Genomic DNA, 18871 nt, shown 5'->3' on the forward strand with positions numbered 1-18871 from the left:
TAAGGGAAATCATAAGAAATATTATGTAGGTATAAACAATGAAATAGAAACCCAAATAACAAATTGGCAAAAAGACGACACTCATTGGCAATGAAACCACAAATTGGCGAACAGAAGCCTTTGGGAACATACCTACATTTAATCATCTCTAACCTTGACAACTTATACAGTATCAATCAATGCTAAATCAATGACGTCAAAACTGTTGACGCAGATGACTTGTCTAATGTCGGACAATATTTCTTTATTATTGTCAATTAAGAATTTGTGAACTTTTCGGACCAATTGACCTCCATTCCGGGACAGGGAGGCGCGCGTGAGCAGACTCACGCCCAACCCGACATGGAAACAAACAAAACAATTCAATTTGGTTATCTTTTGATTCCCGAGTAATTATAGTAATTAACAGTCACATCCCAGTAAGATGAATGGGTACGATAATTAAACATAGTACTTATTGAGCAGAGACGTACTCTACAAGGGTTTAATGATAAGCTCTAAATCTCTCTCTCCTATAAAAATATGTGCCACTTCGAATAAAACGCCAATGTTAATCATGATAATAGTTATGATGAAGATTTAACTAACCTAACTACCGATTTCAAAAGAATGAATCCATTTGAAAAGGCGTTGCTTTGCGGAAATTTATCATCGTACCCATAAAACGTAATTTAATTTATATCTACGAACAATCAACATCACACAAACTCTTCTTGAATCCAACAAAAAATCTTACTTCTTACGTTCTTCTTTCTGAATAATTCCACATCTAATGCAAGTCATTAAGGCTATTAATGCATTCAGATAATTCCTATGGCAATATAGATTGAGTACTTGTCAATAATGTGCGTCAATACAAAAATGAAGTGCATACTTAGCGTACCTATCTAATATTAGTTTTGCTTATGTATTTAAAACGTGATAGTACATGTTATCTAGTCGTGTCATCAAAAGGTGTGACTTTGTGTGTTGCATCGCAAAATGTATATCCATTATCTGCTAATTGCATTGTATAATATTTATGATTAAGTGTTTTTATTTAACTAGGCATCAAACAGCGTCTTTCTTCCATCGTCCCATGTCGTATAGTCACTTTCTTTGGACATGTCACCGTAAAATTGTATACCGTTAATTTATAATCTATCTCGCCAGATTGTAAACTGTCGATGGATTATAAACTCCATAAATAACCTACATCCTATCTACGGTGACAGACATATCACACGATGAGACGACATGTCCATTACATAGACCGACATGTCCATTACATAGTGCAAGGAAAGGTGGAGGGCGTAGCAGGTCACCAATGCGCTGGACTGACCAAGTGAAAACCGCTCTCCATGGTCTGCACCACGAATGTGCTAGGAGAGCTTCTCTGCAGGAGGAATGGCGGCGGATAGTGTAGCTTGCCACCACCTAAATGACGACTACGACCATTCTGTCAAGAGTGTAGCGATAACGAAGAAGAATTTTTATTGTTGAAATAAATAGTAAAAATAAATTGTCTGTCGGTGTCGTGAACCGAGGCTTCCATATTAATAGCATTATTGAATTGCATTTTTATCAGTTTAATTTTTGATGTATTTTCTTTTATTTGTGTTAAATAATGCTGCTGCTTCTGGTATTTTTTTATAAACTGGGTAACGCGAACAATTGCTACGATACGATACCAGAAGTAGGTACTTACCTACTTATGAAAAAAACTGAATTAATCCAAAGGAAAAAACCTGTTAGTCTAAATAAGAGTGAAAACTATATTAAAATCCGCTGCGTAGCCTTAAAAATACTCAGTCCAAGCCGAATTTCCTTTTGACAGTTAGAGTTCTGCTATGAAGGGATATGGAGCATATGCCCACTACATTGTTTCAATGCGGGTTGGCGAGCTATGGGGATAAAGTCAAATTCAGTAACGACCATATTTATCAGATGTTAACGATAATGGTCAGGACTAACGGCTTAACGTGTTTTCCGGGAGTGAATACCACCAACTTTCCAACTCGGGGTTTTTAACTGGCAGTTTCTTAGAAGTAAGTAAAATTCAGTATCTCATAGCCTGATCGAACCCAGGATCTTGTGATCCGAAATCACATGACCAACGAGGCAATTTAAGAACCACACCGCAAAAAGGTATTATTATCTTTTTGCGGTTGCTTGGGACAGACACACCCACCGATGTTTGTGGGTGGCTATACTGATTCCTGATGTCAGTTGAAGGTCGGGCGCTCACGTGCAGACAAGGTCTTCACTGTGCGCATATTTCAATTGCTACAATTGATCGAGGATTGCTACTCAATTGTCTTTAAAAAACTTCAATATTTATAAGGTTTTTGTTTTACATCTTAAAGGCAAAACAAGAGAAAAACAAACATTTGCTCTCTGAAAATCCCATAAATAGTTATCTACATTATGTTTGCATTGTCTAGGGCTAAAGAAATTAAGGGTTCCGTTTTTGTACGTACGTAGGTACGTTCGGAACCCTAAAAAACTAAAAAGCTTTCAAAAAACTAGGTTTTATTATATTTATCATTAGAATTGATGTAGCTATTGACCATAAAATAAATAGGTATCGTGTATGAAACAAATCTATGCTTAGACTTATACCTATTGAATTCTTCCTCCTTCTTGTTAATAATATTAACTTCTCACGTAAAAGATATAGAAGTTATTTATTAATAACTTAAACCATACTAGTTTAGTCAATTTCGATTTAGCTATTTTTAGATATCAAAACACGTTAAACTGTGATAATTCTGTCATGTCATTAAACGTAGGTATATCGTTCTGTATTCTAAGCGTTGCTTCTTTTATTATTACGTGTTGTTGGTTATTAAATGTATTAGAAATTGGTTCTATTATAATAATAACTCAAGAATTCAAATTAAAATGTTACACAGATATAATAACTAAGGACATAATTACCCAATAACAATGTACAATATCTTACATTTGTTATATATAATACTAACCTACCAATTAGGTAGGTAAGTACATACAATAAAATGAAAATGTCGCAGTTATAGAAAGTAGGATTTAAATTCTTGATAAAATTTCAAGGTTCTCTGACGTCAAATAATATAAAACTTGTTTAGTTGGTTTCTGTTCCTACAAAATGTACTTATATTTGTGTATAACACAGTGTACCATCTGTTTGTATTTGGGATCCTATTTAGCAAACTGTCCCAATATTTTGCAATTGCAACAGTTACGTGAATATGAGGATCACAAGGTATTGTAGTAATGTTGTACTAGTTACGGAGGCTTGGTGAGACGGACCAATCAGCGGCCGCCAGGGCAACATGCGTCATTAACGGAAAACAATGTAATTCCACAACAATATACTTGTACGTGCCAAATAACAGACAAATGACATCACAATTGGAAATGCCAGAGAGGATATTTGCACGGGACTTTGTGGTCAGAGATAATATCGGGATAAAAAAGACTAATGCACTTAGTACGCATGAGACTCAGAAACCATGATTTATAAGAAAATAATAAAGCATCGTGTACCTACCTACTGACTTAAATAATACAAAGTTCACCATTAGGGCTATGTGGCATAAGTTTTCAAAGAATTCCTCTAACGGTCCATATTGCATCATCTATGCGTTCTAAAATATTCTTAAACCCACACATCTGATGGTATTTACAGGCGACAATTATTGCACACTGCTCTACTTGGCTTAACTATCAACGAATAATCCACCCCATCTACCTACCCAGATAAAGCTTGGAGTATATCGGTATATAATATAATATAATTATTGTATTTTCGAATGCAAAGATGATGCAACATGGTACACCAGTGGGATATTTCTGCGAAATCTTATCTGCTAAAAATGTAGCCCGTAAAGTCGGCTCAAGCTCTACTGGCTTTACCATAATAAATAATAAATAATCCATAGCATTTTCCAACCCAGACAAAGGTCAGGTAAAAATCAAAATCGGTTTTTTAATAAAGGCGATAAATTAAACAGAAGCGAATGGGTATAAATTATAATTGAACATTTAAAAAATAATCACTATTTAATCATATTGATTAGCCAAATTAAGATAGACGGAGTCGACGCCACAAACATTTCTGATGCAATGTTTTCCACCGATGACTATGAAGGTTGTTTGAGCGTGTGTAACGTACGAGCCTATCGAGGTATCGTTCTTGTACATATGTTTTCTGAGGTATCGGCCCGTTGCCAGCCGTCGTTATCGAATGTACGTGCGCGGCCACACCTCCGCGCCGCGCTGACAGCGAAACACTTTCTAAACATTGACGTCATTGACCTCGACACATCTGCAGACCACATTTTGCTAAAGCTGCCAACTGCCACGTGCCAACGGCGAAATTTTCACGCGTTATGAAATAACATCGTATCACATTGTCTGATATGAAAAATGTTTAATTTATTTCAGGTAGATTTTTGACTAGTGGGAGGTTTGGGGGCAGTTTTATTTTGTTGGTCTTGTCATCTACAAAGGACGTTGGGGTCCCAAAGTGCTGGAATGGTGACCCGCACTAGTAAGCGCAGTGTTGGTCGACCTCCCACCAGGTGGACTGACGACATCAAGCGAGTCGCAGGGATTCGCTGGATGCAGGTGATTCAGTATCGTGATGTTTGGATGTCCTGCAGTGCAAGTCCATCGGCTGATATGATGATGACGATGAGGGAGGTTTCGACCATGGCTAGTTTCCACCCTACCGACAAAGACGTACCGCCAAGTGATTCGGTACGACGTCGTGTAGAAACCGAAATAGGTGTGTATGTTCATCTTACATCTAACAAGTTAGCCTGCTTCCATCTTAGATCATCACTTACCAGATGAGATTGCAGTCAAGGGCTAACTTGTAAAGAATAAAAAAAAATAGGCTTGTTTTATTTTATGACACTCTACTACTGGTTCATAAGGCTGCTTCTGTTGAGAAGACCAGGGAAGAACCTCTGTCAGCGCTCAACTAACGGAGTTCGGTAGACTCTGTCCTCAAAGACAACAATTACGTTATGATGCTCCAAGGCTTCGTTAAACTGTGAAAGCTACCCATAAATTGCATATTAATGTCCTAATATTTTCCTCAGCCTACGGTTTAATGGTAGAGATAACCGCCACTAAGCGATAAGGCCACCTTTTGTATTATACTTTTTGATAGGTTTCTGTTTCGCTTATACTCTAATTGTGGTGTCCAAATAAAGAATCATAAATAAACAAAGCTGCAAAAAATTCGTTATATCGTATAAGCACGTATAAGTGTTAGCATGAACAGAAATTTTATTGTCATAATTTATCACTCTCTCCACCTCAATTAGTTAGTAGTAATTAGTAGGTTAATTTTATTTACTATGACTACCTAGGTTCTACTCATTTATTATAGTATAGAATTAATTATAATTATTTATTCAAAAACGTGAGTTACAGTTAACTAGATAAAAAATATATGCTTCGAGTTTCGACCTTGAGGGAAATTCAGTTCAGTTGAATTTGAGTATTCTGCATGTTGTAGGGTAACAGGTATGCACTGAAAACTTTTATGGCTTGTTTTTTAATTATATTTCCTAGCTTTTTAAAGGTTAGCTGGTTTTTTAGTCGAACACGTTTTATACCTGCATAGTGACAGCACGTGTGTCCACAAAATGGCTGGGTGTAGACAAGTGTAATTTCAAACAAAAAATACCTACTGAAATAACAATTTCGTTTCGTCACTTTTTTTTAATTATTATTCTTTACAAATTAGCCTTTGACTACAATGTCACCTGATGCTAAGTGATGATGCAATCTAAGATAGAAACGGGATAACTAAACCTTTTGGTTTCTACTCGACGACGTACCGGAACGTTAAATAGCTTGTCGGTGCATCTTTAAGTAAAGTGGTAACTAGCCACGGCCGAAGCCTCCCACCAGCCTGACCTTTAATCGGTCCAGCCGGGGATCAAACCCAGGATCTCTGGTTTTGTAAGTTCACCGCGCATGCCAATGCGCCACGGAGGCCGTCAAAAATGCCTGTATCTCATTTGTAACAACAACAATTACACATGCCTAAGATATCTATCTGCTTGTAAATATTCGTGCTATCAAAATAGGTGTGTCGTTTCTTAGAATGCAGGTACGAGTTAGGTATAATGCATTTTATTTTCCTTGAAGTTTTCTACTAAAATCGAACGAGTTTGGAGATTAGGATAAGATAAACTTGACACAACATAATTAAGTGCTAAAGTTAGTAGTAGGTATAAGTTTAGGACAGTGCCGTGCAACGTGACGCAAAAATACACTGCCTACCTTGAGGATTATTGTACCTAATGGGAAGTCACTGGCCCTTAATACACGGGCTTACCAGGACGTCATTGTAATTCTATACTGAGTATATCAAATAAACATTTAGTATTCTTATTCTTATTAGGAACTGCATTGTGGAAGGAATTTTCCACGTTCTACAATTCGTACGTACATACCACATACCTTAATTAAAAACTGTGCACGCGACTGGTTTAATATAGCTTAAATCTATCTATAAAAATATATCAAGCTTTGGCAAATACGTGGTTAGTTTTTACTGGCCACCAAACAAGACTATTATCTATTGTATGCGGAAAGTCCGTGTGATTCAAAGTAAGGATATACCTACACGGTCTTTAAGCCATAACCTACCATAACAAATAGTTAATGCATTTTTGCCTATTCCGTAAAGGTAAGGTCCTCTACGGAATAGGCAAAAATGTCATCTAACCTTACCCATGATAACGACATTCAAGTATATAAAGTAGCTAAAGAGTAAAGGTTATATATAACATCAGTAAAGTGATTTACCTATGATGAGGTCTCCTCTACTCTACAAAAAAAAGATCTCATTAACAACTCGCAAGACAAGACGACACGCAAGTCGAAACAAAAAGTGAACCTTTTACATTTACTCGTATATATATTTTGTTTCCTGATAAGTAATAACGTCTACCAGCTACCTAATGAGTATAAAGTCGTGTGGACTATAAAGCACTAAAAAAAACTGTAAAACAGCAGCTGTGCCCAAGAAGTTCTGCGTACCAAACAGAGACGATAAATCAAGAGACAGCCCGCAGCTAGATTGATCTAATTGTCTTCGATTCGAAGTGGAATTTTCCGTATGTTTTTAAAGTGGAACGAATAAGAGTGAACGCAGATTAGCAGCCCAAAATATGTTATCTTACTGAATAAATATAATGAATGAGTAATAAGTCTGAATAAGTATCCACTAATCTTCAATAACCGACGTGAGGACTGATAAAATTTTCAAGTGTTTTATTTTAGGTATAATTTTTAGGAGAAATGCAAAACGTCGCGGGCTAACGAATCCGTGTAAAAAGTGATCTAAATATAAAGATTTAATAATTAGGTAAAAATAAATATTTAAGCACAGAATAGATAGGAACATACATTGGTACAATATGTTAAGTAAAGATTTCAGAGTCCAGTCACTCCTTAACTTAACTTAACTTAACACCAATGACTTAAATGTTGGGGATTTTCACTGTTCAGTGCCACTTTTGGCGAAGAAAATCGCACCTTAGGCAACGGTAAAAATATCGTTGATCTCGTATATTTACGAGAAATTACGATACGATCAAGTTCTTATGAAAAAACGAAACCGATATCCATCAGAGGGTCTGTAGAACGATTTTTCGATACAGCTTAAGCAAATTAGGCGCATTTACACTAAAAGACTTTTTTAGAAGCTGTTTGAGGTATTGATTTGAAAGTTACAATCCTCTTATTGATATAATAAAATATTATTTAACTAAACTCATCAGAGACAAAGCCTTTGAGTGTATTCTCATAATAGGTGTTCCACATTCTGCCTACAAAACATATATTTTTTATCTATAGGATCTCTTTGCTAATTTATCTATTAAGAAAGTTTTTCAGTGTGTAAATGCGATTTCGACTGCTTTGTAGAACTTTATATATTGTATTATTTTTTCAAAAACAACTTTTTATAAATATCAAATAAAAATTTTCCTTGGTTTCAGTGTAATTCTAATATGCGCCAGGCCTTAATATTATGCTTTGTAATGCAGTCTGTTATAGGTAGAATAAAGTTATGTTAATATACTTACCTATTGGTTATATCAAATGTTAAATAGATGTCATGTTAATTGGATGGTTATGAGGTCGTCAGTGTATCTACACTTTGTAAATAAGCTAAACATGTTACATACCTAAATCTATTGTATAATCTTATTCTAGTCAATTGTTAGTTTCAAACAAAGGATAATAAATTAGCTTGTAACTATTTATTTATCATAATTTTACAATGAATTTAACTCATTAACTCAGCCTGAGTAAAGGTTCCAAAGGGTATCATCATTTAATATATAAAATTCTCGTGGCACAGTTTTCGTTGCCATACTCCTCCGAAACGGCTTGACCGATTTTGATGAAATTTTTTGTGCTTATCCGGTATCTATGAGAATAGGCCAACATCTATTTTTCAAACCCCTAAATCCTAGGGGTAGGGTAAAAGTAGGGTATATAAGTTTAGGGGTAGGGTTGAGGTACGGTAGAGGTAATGTAGGGGTAGGGTAGGAGTAGGGTAGAAGCAGGGTAGGGATAGGGAAGAAGTGCATCATAAGCCAAAGCGAAGCTTGAGCGGGTCCGCTAGTATTATTATAATAATAATCAGTCGATTGACGTCAAATGCAGATTTTTTCAGATGCAGCAAACGAAAGCCGCTGCAGATTTTTATAATTTATTAGCTATTATCTATGATTTTTTATTTAATTATAAGTTATTAAAGAAAACAATGATTAGCCAAGTTTCCCTCATAGGTACCTAATACTCGTAAGCAGCGGCATGCTAATGGTTTTTAACTGGGGTATGCACTAAGCTTATAGAAAGCTTAAGCGAAAGCTTATAAAAAAGTCATATTATAGTGTCAATGATTACGTAAATGACAAAATTGCTTGGAAATAAAATGTATTACATGACAGGCTACTTATTTACCTATTGTTAAATGGTGATAAACTAAAAAAGGATAAACCTGGCTGAGTTTGTCGTGGGCTCTCCTCGGACCAAGGCGCGTTTGGAACCCTCGTAACTTTAATTTTAAGTTTTCGAATAATTATTGTCACCATTATCTTAAGTTTAATATTATTACCTGACGTTTCGAAAGAGCTTGTAAACTAAGCCTATTTGAAATAAATGAATTTTGACTTTTTGACTTTTTTTTTGACTATAAGTAAAAATTGTCTAACTATGTATTCTGTGAGCCAACATAGGTTTGTATTGAGTCCTTAGAGTAGGCAGTGCTTTTATGTCTCTATGAAGTGCACGCCACTACTCGTAGGTACCAAAGACCAAGGACAGTTGTTGTTAAGCTAAATATGCACATTGAACAATGTTTAAAAGATAACATCATGTTCCTACATAATCCAATAATTATGGTTGGTGATAATATGATACACAACAACTATGTGATATAGTTGTTGTGTATCATATTATCACTTAATTTATATAATTATGATGCCAAGTCAGTGTTTATATGCTTATATGTATATTGTTTATATGTAAAATGAAAATGGAGTTTCACGAGGAACTTTATAAGGACTTATTTATTAAATTGAAAAGCTGTTATCTCAACTCTTTTCAAATCTTTTTAATTAACCTGTGACGCAAAAAGTTTGACGTGTCTGTCTGTCTGACAGTGGCACCATAGCTCCCGAACGTATGAAGTTTAGTTTTTTCTTTATGAAAGGTGACTTATGCGCGAATGTTCTTAGACATGTTTGATGAAAATCGGTTGAGCCGTTCTGGGGGTTGAATGTGGAGAAGAATGACGGAGTGTCTGCTGCCTGCAAATAAATGAGTGGGGTCTCAAATGAAAGCGCACTGAAAGAGAATATTGATGACTTGATCGAGAGTGTAATATTAATAATAATAACTTAACGGCCTTCGGGGGTATTTATACACATAATTATTTTGTTAAAACAATTTTATAATCTATACTAATATTATAAAGCTGAAGAGTTTGTTTGGTTGAACGTGCTAATCTCAGGCACTACTGGTCCGATTTGACAAATTCTTTCAGTGTTAGATAGCCCATTTTCCTCGTATTCCTACGGGAACCACGCGGGTCAAACCACGCGAAAACTAGTTGACGCAGCTAGTTTATTAATAAAAGTATTAATAGAACATGGTACAGGCTTTAAAGCTTTACCATTTAGCTAACGTTGGTGTTAGCCATGTTCTTTTTTTGCAGGAAAATATCGATTCTCGTAAACGTTGTGAATTTCCATAACAAATATTCGAGTGCTGGATTCATATTGCAAGCATTCATGGCATGAGAATTCCAAGCAGTTTAGCGTATGGTTTCATAAACAAACGATTGTTAAGCGGTAGATGGAAAATTTCTAGATAATTCTCAAGAGACCATATATTAAATTCATATTACGTCAACGTTTATTGCTCTTATTTCTTTTATATAATTATATTGGTAAAGAAACATACATACAGCCGAATAGAACCTCCTCCTTTTTGGAAGTCGATTAAAAATAAATTACCTTCTTAAGTAACGACGTGCCTACTGCATATTGTTAAAATAACGTAATATCATATTGGTAATGTCATTTTGCAATCAAATTATTTCTAGTTATTACTATAATAAATGAGAGCCGTGGTAGCCCAGTGGATAGCATAGGTTCGAATCCGGTCCAGGGCATGACCTTCAACTTTTCAGTTGTGCATTTTAAGAAATTAAATATCATGTGTCACAAACGGTCAAGCAAAAACATTGTGAGGAAACCTGGATACCTGAGAATTTTCTTGATTCTCTACGTGTGTGAAGTCTGCCAGTTCGCGATGGGCCAGCCTGGTAGACAATTGGCATAACCCCTCTCTTTCTGAGAGAGATTCGTGCTCAGCAGTGAGTCCAATACTATGGGTCGATGATGATGAATAAGTTATTAAACGATACTGTAAAGTCAAGAGACTTAGTAGTTACATTTTCGTGTTAAAAGACTATTTAACTATAACCTAAAACTCTTTAGAAAACCATATACCTACTTTTTCTTTTACTCCTGTTTAATTCAATGTCTATTTATCGTCTTTTACTCTTCTTAACTTTTAAATTCTTCCCATAAGTTTGAACGTCTTCGCCAGGAGATATACAGGGTGATTCGGACTTTAGTGCGGACATTTTTTTTCGTGGTTCTGTATCATTAATAGAACATAAATCTACAAACAGTTCGATACATTTTATGTAATTTTTTTTTTCAATTTATGTCTCAGAAATAACAAAATAATGGACACATTCCCAAACAAACTGCGCAACTGCTGGCGGCACTTTGTAAGACGCCGACAAAGAAATACCGGCAGTAGTCATATCGCTTCGGCTTCGGCTGACGGGGGTGGCAGGGGTGAGGGGATCGAAAAATCCCTGAGGACGCCTGCCAAATTGCCGAAGGGCGACCAGTGACAGACAATATGCCGTCGCTTGCGCATTTAAGTCGAATCATGCTTTAATGCAAAAGTTTGCGTAATAATAATCATCATTTGTATTTCATTATTCCAATCGAAAGTTCATAATTTTTATAGTCTCTGTTTTAATTTTTATTATTATTACTACGCATTATTGATGGTCCTAAGCCCAATAAAGTATGAAGGGAAAATCGATACTCAACTCAAAAGTGACGACCTTTAATTATTATAAAAATTAATAGGTACAAAAATAAATAAACGTAGAAAGGTCAACGGCCCTCGGCGCGGGCGCTCGCTAACCTAGTACCTACCAGCTGATTTCGTAGTTGCCTATTACTGTGCTATTACCTAGTACAGCGATAGGGTGACCCTCAAATTCTGTTTAAATGTTTAAACTTTAGCTAACGATAACTTTGTTATTTTTGAGTTAAAAAAAAAAAGAAAAAATACGTGATCATTAAATTTTGTTTATGTACAAAATATAAAAATATCTGTACTAAAAAAAATTTCTTCCTGTATTTCCAAAATGTAATATTAGTTCTCAAAAGTTTTCCGTGATCATTTACAACAACAATTTTACGATTTCAACATAATTATGCTATTATTTATTTTCAAATAAACGCTTTGTGTAAAGAATATATTGCTAAAATTAATTACCTACACAAGACTGTCTGACTCGAATCACGTAAAAATAGTAAGGTCTCCCAAAATCAGACTCGGTCGAAAAAAATTTATAACAATTGCACTATTCACTGTAAATTAAATACCGGAACAAGAACTCTAGTTTTTGTATCAGTTTTGTCTTCAATTGAGTGCTAATTAGCAGGAAAATAATTAATGTAGAGAAGGTTAACAGTATTTAACCTTGCACCGTTTATAAAGTTGTACGACAAACATTTATTTAAAAGTTAAAAATAAAGTTATGCCTAACAGAGATACAGAATTTACTTTTTTATGTATATTGTAATAAAATATAACTTCATAAACCGTCTAAGTTTTAACCTTGTAAAAACTGAACAAACAGTTTAAAATCAGGCCTTCTTGTTAAGGTTAATGTAGTAAATTATGTATAGTTTTCGCAAAATACGTCATCAAGATTTGCATGCATTTTGCAGCAACGATTGTATCCATCCAAGGCTGAGCGAAGTCCAACACATTGAAAGTCAGATTACAGTTCGCGTTGGAGGCTTGTGATTGGTCGGCGCAGGAGGCCTGGCCGGGTGTGGCGAAACAAGCCGTTCGTATCGCTCAAAATACCACTCGTGCTTCAAGGTAGATAATAATGAGGATACAAAAAACAAAATACCTGGAAAACGAGTTTAAAATGTCGAATTCTCGTAGTTACCTTTCCTTTATAAAATTACCAATAAAGCAAGCTGTACTTTGAAACGTTTTACGTGACACGGATATGGTTGTCAAGAAAATAACTGGGGAATTTGTTTAAAAATGTTTTAAATCAATTATTTATTACATTTCATAAATTCGATTAGTTGAATGAACCTTAAAACTTGACCTTCATATTTATAGACACTCGTGTTAAAGTAGGTTTAGGTGGTGCGCTTCTGTGTCGTTAGTAGATAATATATTTTCAGTAAATCTGCTGTATTTTTTAGGGTTCCATAGTCCACAAGGAACCCTTATAGTTTCGCCATGTCCGTCCGTCTATCTGCGGTTTAGGCACAGTAGATATTTAGGGCAGAGACGGCAAGAAAGCTGTAATTTAAAAAGAGTATAAACATTAAAAATGTGAACAGTCTTAAAATAAAATCTTGAAAAATATTTTGAAAACTATATTTTTAGGGTATACCCTACAAGGTAAATGGGGATGATTTTTTTTACTCGTTCATTTTTTAGTAAAGGGTACATTTATGAAATCTGTCTGTTTATGCGTGCTAATCTCTGAAACGTCTGAATCGATTTTAATGTGACATTTACTGGAAGATAGAGGTTATTGAACAATATATACGCTACTTTTTATCCCGGAAAAATTCATGGTTTCCGTGGTAGTTGCAAAAAATTGTATTTTACGCGGGAAAAGTCGCGAGCGTCCGCTAGTCCTACATAAGATTAATGGTATAGTTACCTGCTTTTGTTTGATATTTGTATTACATAATAGTTACACCAAAGAATATAGGTTAAGTACGCCTTATCAATCACCTATACGAAGTATGTACTATACAATTATACATTATATGATAATAATGGGTTGTACTTGTATACTTACATTACGAAATATTTTCATCAGATTTTCATAATTACAGAATAACGCTATATACGTCTTACTCTTTATCTGAAGTTAAGGTACCTACCATGTGTTGTCTTACAGGCATGGTTAGTTTTATATCATTAATAGATGTGGCGCCAGTACAGTTTGCACCGAGTGGCCTAGATCCTTTAGACGCGTTGTCTATTTAGACAGATCTAGTTTTGATCTAGGTCACCTACTGTACTATACTTTTCATTAAGGAAATGTAGGACTTTAAAAGCATAGATGGTTAGGCTCAACCATAGGAATACTTATTGTACTATGCGTAGATATCATATAACGTGCAACCTTTCTGAGAAATGGAACATGAAAACTACCTATAGATACGATAAGTTGTTTGTGATGTAAAGACTTACGTGTATAATGATTTTTCCAGGTATTATTTATTAAAAGAAACTGCCATATTGGTTCTGACATTCAAATTCAACCCTCCCGCTGCGGGACATTTGAGTGCCCAAGCAATCGGTGGTCAGGGCTCCAGAGTGAGGAACCTCCTCACCAGGGCCGGCCCGTCCATACGGCGAACGGAGCAGTCGCTCCAGGCGCCAAATCCTAGAGGGCGCCTAAATGGTAAAGAACGTTAATCACTCTAGAGTATAATCGAGATTTTCACGTTCCATACTTACTTTGCACTCACAATTGGTATAGGTTTAAATTATTAGGAGCAAACAGGAGAGGCGCCATAATTGGATCTCGCTCTATTCTAAAATTTACTTCGGGCCGGCGCTACTCCTCACAATACGCTTCGTTTCAAGAATCACAGCCTTCTGTATCCGACTCTTGATCCAACAGTTAAGCGAAAGTTTCTTCAGTTAGGCTTCGGATAACGAAGTTCAAGAAAGTATACATTATTGGGATATTTCTTACAATTAAAATCTCAGAGAGAACATCAAGGCGTCAGTCCTGCCACTGATGATTGGTCATGTCGGCTTGTCTGCCGTATCGAACTATGAGAAGGTCCTCAAGACTAGAGAATGCACCAAAGTTAGCACACGCACTTGTTCACTATACACTATCTTTCGAGTAGATTAATGGCTAGTCTCAATATGAGAGTGACCGCCCGATTTAATTCGGAGATTAGATTATTGTGAATCAGATAGGTGTTTAAAGTTATTCAGAAAAAATAATGTACTTAATATAGATGAAGAAGTACCTTTTATAGATATAAAAAACTACTGCTTTCAAGATAATACGATTATGAAAATGCTTGTTATTACAAGCTCTCAGTTATTATGTTAAACGGATTGCGATTTACGAGTATCTACATACATGCTTTGTAGAAAATTATCGGATGATTGTGAAATAGGTCAGTTATTTGAATTTTAAAACCAAACTACGAATAGGTACTAGACATAACATTGTGGGATGTATCTCTAAGTATTAAAACTCTTCTAACAAAATAAAATCCAGTAGTTAGCTTATGTGGCTTGGGATACTGAGTTCCCGAAAATATTTTCAGTAAAAATTCTCAGCCTGTACCGGCAAAGTTGGTGGAGCTATAATTATTGTGGAGTTTGACTGGTGGGAGCCGTGGCTAGTTAGCACCCTATTTTTTTCATCCTCCTCCTAACAAGTTAGCACGCTTTCATCTTAGATTGCACCATAACTTGTAAATAATAAAAAAAATAAAAACCTCTGCCTTTTGAGGGTACAATTTAACATCTTAAACAGACAGTTATCTTTAACATCTGATAGTTTGTAAAGAATTAACATTATCACTATAAGCCTAATTATAGCAGCGTGGTGGGTCTAAGCTCCACATCCCCTCTTCTATGAGTAGGGAGGAGGTAGTTGTAAAATGCCGTTAAAATAGGCGGATAGTAATGGATATTTAGGTAAGTTTGTGTTGGTTTATTGAAAAGAACCATTTTGTTCAGTACGTTGTAGGTAAACCTTATTTGCACTGATCGCGTGATTTCAATTAGTAGTGTTAGAGCCTCACACTTCGTGACTTCGCTGAACAGCATTTATTTAGTTTTGAAATATTACTTAGGTGACAGATACCTACCTACCTGTTTTCGAAATGCATTGTACCTGTTTTCGATATGCATGTACCTCTACAAAAGTAATAATTGAGTTTGAAACAAGAGATGTGATACGAATAGGTACCTATTTAAGCATGCAGCGTACAAATATTGAAATTGTTTCGACATTGAAGTAAATTAACAAAATCGTATGACTTAGTCAATATCTTGAACCCTCGGAACAAGAGATTCGAGAATATTATTTGACACCATGGAATTCATTAATTTTTATTTGTTTTTTAGCGTGCGTGTAACTTGTTGTCATAGTCCTGTAGTCCGTAGTCAGCTTGCGGACGAGATGCTCCGGAGTCGATGTAATTAGCCTTTGTCCATACCTACTGTATATACAAAGAATATCAAGCGCTCTAGGCGAGGCGGTGTCGATCAGGCGCTGGATGGGTCCAATGAGCTATAACCTTTATGACACTATGGTACTTCCACAACATGTACGAATGATTAATAATAAATAATAACATATTAATATATAGTCTGTTTACACAGATATAGCATAAAGACAAATATTAGAATATACCGAATAAACAAGTAACTGTAGGGTATTATCTAATACAAAGAAATCTTGAAAGTTATCAACATTTATACTAAATATTTAAACCTGAAATTCAAATTGTTTAAACTTTTTGTAGCTTTTTGCAACGCTTCTCATTTTCAGTGAGAAACTGTACCTGCTAGGCTAACCTAGGCCGATACCTACTGTAAAGAGAAAGTAAGTAGGGATTAACAGATTAGCTCTCTGTCTAAAATCTATAACCTGATACTTTGCAAATTCTGGTATAGGTCCAGTCACACTAAATTAAATAAAGTTAAAAATAAGAGAAGGAATATTATTCTCGCTACTTCGTTCTTGTTTCATTATTTTATTTTACTTTGTATTCATGTATAAGTTTTAAGTTAAGACACGTCACGTAGACACGTCCGTGAACTCACAAGGTTTCACCTGAAAACCAGCGCCACAGCTCGCTGTGGCATCGTGCTGAGGTGGATACCTGTTTTGTCCACGACCAGATATTTGTATGTTCTGTTTGTTTATTTTATTTTATTTTATTACTCGTGTGTGGACAAATAAAGATATATTCTATTCTATTCTATTCTACTCAAGACATGTACATATGTTTTCTGTGTCAATAGTAATCTCTTTAAGAGTGTCATATTATGTACCTACAACGTACGTACTCTACGTAAATACATAGTTATGTCGAATTTCTATCAGAAGAAGCGATGACGGTTGTAAACCTAAATGATGTTAAATATACTCGTAAGGGTTCGGTAACAGAGTACTGACGTAGGTACTCTGTAGGAACCCTTACGAGGTACATAAACATACCGAACCCTTACGTGGTACACAAAATACTCGTAAATAAGCACTGCGCAAACTTATAAGGTATTGACAATATTTATCATAATTTTATGCATTGTTTGTAATTGTGTATGCATGGAGCTGCTTCTGCATATGCGTCTCAGAACTCCAGGATATGTGACAGATTAATTAACTAGTATTTAATTGCGACGCAAAATTGTTGTAAGTCTTACAAGTACACCTTTTAATAGATGTTAATAGATAATCTATATTATCAATAATATCTAAGAAAATTATTCGTTTATTTTGTAGAATATCTGTACACTGTCGTTTAGATAGGAAATATTAGTATGCAATATCAATGTCTGTACCAAAATAACTTTATATCAAGGATGGGGTTGCTCTTTGTCAAGTGCGATACGAGTAAGTTGACCAGTAATGTTTTATGTTATCGTAGGTAAATTTATTGATTGTTTATAAAAACGTCGGCCGACTGGGGACGTGCCGGCCATTTCACTAATTTTGCCACATAATATAATTAACATCAAATAATCAACTTTATTTTACGTATGCCGAAAAGAACATTGTTAACCAAAATCACAATGTCAACTGGGCAATGTCCACTCTGTGATGTGTGACCCTCCACGAAGGGTTGTCATTAGGTAGCGGATGACATTTTTACTATATAAAAAATAAACAAGTATCTACTATAGTTATTTAAAGTTAGTGAATAGGCCAGCAGAAGGTCACCTTATGGGTTATTGGTGTCTATAATAGTTGCGCTTGACTGCGCATTAGGGACCAGACTAATACATCCACATTCCACAGTTCGACTAACTGTAAATTTAAACTTTTACCTTTTTGTCAACGTAAGAACTGTATCTCAATCGAAAGTTTTGAATATCGGTAGAGATCGTAACATTTTGCAGCTTACTACTCGAATTACGGCATAAAAAACTTATTAGTTTTGCATCACTGAGATATTTGATTTCTTAAGAATTTTTTATAGATAATTTTAATCGATATTTTTATAGGAAAATTAAGTATAAATCTGCTAAGAGTTATAATTTGCTAATCCGGTGTTTAATCGGCGGTTTCTCTGAGGACATTATAGGAAATAATAAAGCAGAGGAATATAGAACTTAAGTTTAGTTGATAAGTTAAGTAGTTTTCATACACTGAAAACTAACGTGTAAATAAATATAGATATTGTCTAATTCAGTGCTTGTAACTAATACTTATGAATAAAATAAATTTTTGAAATGTCGAAGTAGGAGCTCAAGGTAAAGGCCAATTCGAACCTTCACAGTCAATTGGCACGACGGGTACATCACCAACAACAATGGCGGGTAAATCAACACCCTAATTACCGCTTCATTCTGTATTATAAGACTTAATTGCGAGTTTCCGAAGCAGTCACGAGATAGCACGACTTTCCATTGATAGCATTGTTGGTTAAGTGAAAATAGTCAACAAGTTTGCTGTGCATTCAATTATATGGAAGCAAACATGGGAGACATTGAGATGTATTTAACAGAACATGATGAATTACTATTTGAACATTTCTGATTAATTATCGCTGCATACTCGTAGTTGTTAAAAAAACATAATATTGCGTCTGTCCGTCTGAATGAGATAAACAATTGAAATATTGATGTGAATATTATGGTTTTGTGTTGACATAAACCAATACTTAGTTACATTATACTAGCAGGCCTCACCAGGTGGACTAAAGACATCAAGCAAGTCGCAGGGATTCTCTGGATGTAGGCAGCTCAGTATCGTGATGTTTGGAAGTCCCTACAAAAGGCCTATGTCCTGCAGTGGACG

This window comes from Bicyclus anynana, chromosome 1 (assembly GCF_947172395.1).
Source record: "Bicyclus anynana chromosome 1, ilBicAnyn1.1, whole genome shotgun sequence".
Classification (NCBI taxonomy): domain Eukaryota; kingdom Metazoa; phylum Arthropoda; class Insecta; order Lepidoptera; family Nymphalidae; genus Bicyclus; species Bicyclus anynana.